The sequence below is a fragment of the Procambarus clarkii genome, chromosome 58, assembly GCF_040958095.1.
Source record: "Procambarus clarkii isolate CNS0578487 chromosome 58, FALCON_Pclarkii_2.0, whole genome shotgun sequence".
Lineage (NCBI taxonomy): Eukaryota > Metazoa > Arthropoda > Malacostraca > Decapoda > Cambaridae > Procambarus > Procambarus clarkii.
The window spans coordinates 18,378,446-18,385,330 of record NC_091207.1 but is presented as its reverse complement, the minus strand read 5'-3'; positions in this window follow the sequence as shown (position 1 = coordinate 18,385,330).

Sequence of the window (6,885 nt, the reverse complement as noted above, 5' to 3'; positions counted from 1 at the left end):
TAAAAAGTCAGAATTTTCAAACTGCGAATAGGTGCAGAGAGCCAGAATTTGGGTCCAAAATATGGCTCAGGTATCGAATTTGGGATGTTTGGGATATTTTGAAAACTGCAGAGGGGTTTGGCAAAATGTGACCCACCGCTTCTTTCAGTAATTGACAGATTTTTGGTATAAAAAGTCGGATTTTCAAATTGCGAATAGGTGCAGAGAGCCAGAATTTGGGTCCAAAATATGGCTCAGGTATCGAATTTGGGATGTTTGGGATATTTTGAAAACTGCAGGGGGGTTTGGGCAAAATGTGACCCACTGCTGCTTCCAGTAATTGGCATATTTTCGGTATAAAAAGTCGGAATTTCAAACTGCGAATAGGTGCAGAGAGCCAGAACTTGGATCCAAAATATGGCTCAGGTATCTAATTTGGGATATATGGGATATTTTGAAAACTGCAGGGGGTTTGGGCAAAATGTGACCCACCGCCGCTTTCAGTAATTGGCATATTTTCGGTATAAAAAGTCGGAATTTCAAACTGCGAATAGGTGCAGAGAGCCAGAATATGGGTCCAAAATATGGCATAGGTATCGAATTTGGGATGTTTGGTATATTTTGAAAACTGCAGGGGGGTTTGGGCAAAATGTGACCCACCGCCGCTTTCAGTAATTGGCATATTTGTGGTATAAAAAGTCAGAATTTCAAACTGCGAATAGGTGCAGAGAGCCAGAATTTGGGTCAAAAATATGGCTCAGGTATCGAATTTGGGATGTTTGGGATATTTTGAAAACTGCAGGGGGGTTTGGCAAAATGTGACCCACCGCCTCTTTCAGTAATTGACAGATTTTTGGTATAAAAAGTCGGATTTTCAAATTGCGAATAGGTGCAGAGAGCCAGAATTTGGGTCCAAAATATGGCTCAGGTATCGAATTTGGGATGTTTGGGATATTTTGAAAACTGCAGGGGGGGGTTTGGGCAAAATGTGACCCACTGCTGCTTTCAGTAATTGGCATATTTTTGGTATAAAAAGTCGGAATTTCAAACTGCGAATAGGTGCAGAGAGCCAGAATTTGGGTCCAAAATATGGCTCAGGTATCGAATTTGGTATGTATGGGATATTTTGAAAACTGCAGGGGGGTTTGGGCAAAATGTGACCCACCGCCGCTTTCAGTAATTGGCATATTTTCGGTATAAAAAGTCGGAATTTCAAACTGTGAATAGGTGCAGAGAGCCAGAATTTGGGTTGAAAAATATGACTCAGGTATCGAATTTGGGATGTTTGGGATATTTTGAAACTGCAGGGGGGGGGGGGGGTTTGGGCAAAATGTGACCCACCGCCGCTTTCAGTAATTGGCATATTTTTGGTATAAAAAGTCGGAATTTCAAACTGCGAATAGGTGCAGAGAGCCAGAATTTGGGTCAAAATATGGCTGCGGTATCGAATTTGGAGATGTTTGGGATATTTTGAAAACTGCAGGGGGGTTTGGGCACAATGTGACCACCGCCGCTTTCAGTAATTGGCATATTTTCGGTATAAAAATTCGGAATTTCAAACTGCGAATAGGTGCAGAGAGCCAGAATTTGGGTCCAAAATATGGCTCAGGTATCGAATTTGGGATGTATGGGATATTTTGAAAACTGTAGGGGGGTTTGGGCCAAAATGTGACCCACCGCCGCTTTCAGTAATTGGCAGATTTTTGGTATAAAAAGTCGGATTTTCAAACTGCGAATAGGTGCAGAGAGCCAGAATTTGGGTCCAAAATATGGCTCGGGTATCGAATTTGAGATTGTTTGGGATATTTTGAAAACTGCAGGGGGGTTTGGGCAAAATGTGACCCACCGCCGCTTTCAGTAATTGGCATATTTTCGGTGTAAAAAGTCGGAATTTCAAACTGCGAATAGATGCAGAGAGCCAGAATTTGGGGTCCAAAATATGGCTCAGGTATCGAATTTGGGATGTTTGGGATATTTTGAAAACTGCAGGGGGGTTTGGGCAAAATGTGACCCACCGCCGCTTTCAGTAATTGGCAGATTTTTGGTATAAAAATTCGGATTTTCAAACTGCGAATAGGTGCAGAGAGCCAGAATTTTGGTCCAAAAAATATGGCTCAGATATCGAAGTTTGGGATGTTAGGGATATTTGAAAACTGCAGGGGGGTTTGGGCAAAATGTGACCCACTGCTGCTTTCAGTAATTGGCATATTTTTGGTATAAAATTCGGAATTTTAAACTGCGAATAGGTGCAGAGAGCTAGAATTTGGGTCCAAAATATGGCTCAGGTATCGAATTTGGGATGTATGGGGATATTTTGAAAATTGCAGGGGGGTTTGGGCAAAATGTGACCCACCGCCGCTTTCAGTAATTGGCAGATTTTTGGTATAAAAAGTCGGAATTTCAAACTGCGAATAGGTGCAGAGAACCAGAATTTGGGTCAAAATATGGCATAGGTATCGAATTGGGATGTTTGGGATATTTTGAAAACTGCAGGGGGGTTTGGGCAAAATGTGACCCCACCGCCGCTTTCAGTAATTGGCATTTGTGGTATAAAAAGTCAGAATTTCAAACTGCGAATAGGTGGCAGAGAGCCAGAATTTGGGTCCAAAATATGGCTCAGGTATCGAATTTGGGATGTTTGGGATATTTTGAAAAACTGCGAGAGGGGTTTTGGCAAAATGTGACCCACGCTTCTTTCAGTAATTGACAGATTTTGGTATAAAAAGTCGGAATTTTTCAAACTTGCGAATAGGTGCAGAGAGCCAGAATTTGGGTCCAAAATATGGCTCAGGTATCGAATTTGGGATGTTTGGGATATTTTGAAAACTGCAGGGGGTTTGGGCAAATGTGACCCACTGCTGCTTCAGTATTGGCATATTTTTCGGTATAAAAAGTCGGAATTTCAAACTGCGAATAGGTGCAGAGAGCCAGAACTTGGGTCCAAAATATGGCTCAGGTATCGAATTTGGGATGTTGGGATATTTTGAAAACTGCAGGGGGGTTTGGGCAAAATGTGACCCACCGCCGCTTTCAGTAATTGGCATATTTTCGGTATAAAAAGTCGAATTTCAAACTGCGAATAGGTGCAGAGAGCCAGAATGGTCCAAAATATGGCTCAGGTATCGAATTTGGGATGTTTGGATATTTTGAAAACTGCAGGGGGGTTTGGGCAAAATGTGACCCACCGCCGCTTTCAGTAATTGGCATATTTGTGGTATAAAAAGTCAGGAATTTCAAACTGCGAATAGGTGCAGAGAGCCAGAATTTGGGTCAAAATATGGCTCAGTATCGAATTTGGGATGTTTGGGATATTTTGAAAACTGCAGGGGGGTTTGGGCAAAATGTGACCCACCGCCTCTTTCAGTAATTGGCAGATTTTTGGTATAAAAGTCGGATTTCAAACTGCGAATAGGTGCAGAGAGCCAGAATTTGGGTCCAAAATATGGCTCAGGTATCGAATTTGGGATGTTTGGGATATTTTGAAACTGCAGGGGGTTTTGGGCAAAATGTGACCCACTGCTGCTTTCAGTAATTGGCATTTTTTGGTATAAAAAGTCGGATTTCAACTGCGAATAGGTGCAGAGAGCCAGAATTTGGGTCCAAATATGGCTCAGGTATCGAATTTGGATGTTTGGGATATTTTGAAAACTGCAGGGGGTTTGGGCAAAATGTGACCCACGCCGCTTTCAGTAATTGGCATATTTTTGGTATAAAAAGTTCGGAATTTCAACTGCGAATAGGTGCAGAGAGCCAGAATTTGGGTTGAAAATATGACTCAGGTATCGAATTTGGATGTTTGGGATATTTTGAAAACTGCAGGGGGTTTGGGCAAAATGTGACCCACCGCCGCTTTCATTGTATTGGCATATTTTTGGTATAAAAGTCGAATTTCAAACTGCGAATAGGTGCAGAGAGCCAGAATTTGGGTTCAAAATATGCTCGGTATCGAATTTGGATGTTTGGGATATTTTGAAAACTGCAGGGGGTTTGGGCAAAATGTGACCCCACCGCCGCTTTCAGTAATTGGCATATTTTTGGTATAAAAGTCGGAATTTCAAACTGCGAATAGGTGCAGAGAGCCAGAATTTGGGTCCAAAATATGGCTCAGGTATCGAATTTGGGATGTTTGGGATATTTTGAAACTGCAGGGGGGTTTGGGCAAAATGTGACCCACCGCCGCTTTCAGTATTGGCATATTTTTTGGTATAAAATCGGAATTTCAAACTGCGAATAGGTGCAGAGATAGAATTTGGGTCCAAAATATGGCTCAGGTATCGAATTTGGGATGTTTTGGGATATTTTGAAAACTGCAGGGGGTTTGGGCAAAATGTGACCCACTGCTGCTTTCAGTAATTGGCATATTTTTGGTATAAAATTCGGAATTTCAAACTGCGAATAGGTGCAGAGAGCTAGAATTTGGGTCCAAAATATGGCTCAGGTATCGAATTTGGTATGTTGGGATATTTTTGAAAACTGCAGGGGGTTTGGCAAAGTGACCCACCGCCGCTTTCAGTAATTGGCATATTTTTTGGTATAAAAAGTCAGAATTTCAAACTGCGAATAGGTACAGAGAGCCAGAATTTGGGTCCAAAATATGGCATAGGTATCGAATTTGGGATGTTTGGGATATTTTGAAAACTGCAGGTGGTTTGGGCAATGTGACCCACCGCCGCTTCAGTAATTGGCATATTTTTGGTATAAAAAGTCAGAATTTCAAACTGCGAATGGTGCAGAGAGCCAGAATTTGGGTCCAAAATATGGCATAGGTATCGAATTTGGGATGTTTGGGATATTTTGAAACTGCAGGGGGTTTGGGCAAATGTGACCCACCGCCGCTTTCAGTAATTGGCATATTTTTGGTATAAAAAGTCGAATTTCAAACTGCGAATAGGTGCAGAGAGCCAGAATTTGGGTCCAAAATATGGCTCAGGTATCGAATTTGGGATGTTGGGATATTTTGAAAACTGCAGGGGGGTTTGGGCAAATGTGACCCACCGCCGTTTCAGTAATTGGCAGATTTTTGGTATAAAAAGTCGGATTTTCAAACTGCGAATAGGTGCAGAGAGCCAGAATTTTGGTCCAAAATATGGCTCAGGTATCGAATTTGGGATGTTTGGGATATTTTGAAAACTGCAGGGGGTTTGGGCAAAATGTGACCCACCGCCCGCTTTCAGTAATTGGCATATTTTGGTATAAAAAGTCGGAATTTTCAAACTGCGATAGGTGCAGGAGCCAGAATTTGGGTCCAAATATGGCTCAGGTATCGAATTTGGGATGTATGGGATATTTTGAAAACTGCAGGGGGGTTTGGGCAAAATGTGACCCACCGTCGCTTTCAGTAATTGGCATATTTTTAGTATAAAAAGTCGGAATTTCAAACTGCGAATAGGTGCAGAGAGCCAGAATTTGGGTCCAAAATATGGCATAGGTATCGAATTTGGGATGTTTGGGATATTTTGAAAACTGCAGGGGGGTTTGGGCAAAATGTGACCCACCGCCGCTTTCAGTAATTGGCATATTGTGGTATAAAAAGTCAGAATTTCAAACTGCGAATAGGTGCAGAGAGCCAGAATTTGGGTCCAAATATGGCTCAGGTATCGAATTTGGGATGTTTGGGATATTTTGAAAACTGCAGGGGGGGGGTTTGGGCAAAATGTGACCCACCGCCGCTTTCAGTAATTGGCATATTTTCGGTATAAAAAGTCGGAATTTCAAACTGTGAATAGGTGCAGAGAGCCAGAATTTGGGTTCAAAATATGACTCAGGTATCGAATTTGGATGTTTGGGATATTTTGAAACTGCAGGGGGGGTTTGGGCAAAATGTGACCCACCGCCGCTTCAGTAATTGGCATATTTTGGTATAAAAGTCGGAATTTCAAACTGCGAATAGGTGCAGAGAGCCAGAATTTGGGTTCAAAATATGACTCGGTATCGAATTTGAGATGTTTGGGATATTTTGAAAATGCAGGTGGTTTGGCAAAATGTGACCCACCGCCTCTTTCAGTAATTGACAGATTTTTGGTATAAAAGTCGGATTTTCAAATTGCGAATAGGTGCAGAGAGACAGAATTTGGGTCCAAAATATGGCTCAGGTATCGAATTTGGGATGTTTGGGATATTTTGAAAACTGCAGGGGGTTTGGGCAAATGTGACCCACTGCTGCTTTCAGTAATTGCATATTTTTGGTATAAAATTCGGAATTTTAAACTGCGAATAGGTGCAGAGAGCTAGAATTTGGGTCCAAAATATGGCTCAGGTATCGAATTTGGTATGTATGGGATATTTTGAAAACTGCAGAGGGGTTTGGGCAAAATGTGACCCACCGCCGCTTTCAGTAATTGCATATTTTTTGGTATAAAAAGTCAGAATTTCAAACTGCGAATAGGTGCAGAGAGCCAGAATTTGGGTCCAAAATATGGCATAGGTATCGAATTTGGGATGTTTGGGATATTTTGAAAACTGCAGGGGGTTTGGGCAAAATGTGACCCACCGCTGCTTTCAGTAATTTGCATATTTTTGGTATAAAATCAGAATTTCAAACTGCGAATAGTGCAGAGAGCCGAATTTGGGTCCAAAATATGGCTCAGGTATCGAATTTGGGATGTTGGGATATTTTGAAAACTGCAGGGGGTTTGGGCCAATGTGACCCACCGCCGCTTTCAGTAATTGGCATATTTTTGGTATAAAATTCGGAATTTTAAACTGCGAATAGGTGCAGAGAGCCAGAATTTGGGTCCAAATATGGCTCAGGTATCGAATTTGGGATGTATGGGATATTTTGAAAACTGCAGGGGGGTTTGGGCAAAATGTGACCCACTGCTGCTTTCAGTAATTGGCATATTTTTGGTATAAAATTCGAATTTTAAACTGCGAATAGGTGCAGAGAGCTAGAATTTGGGTCCAAAA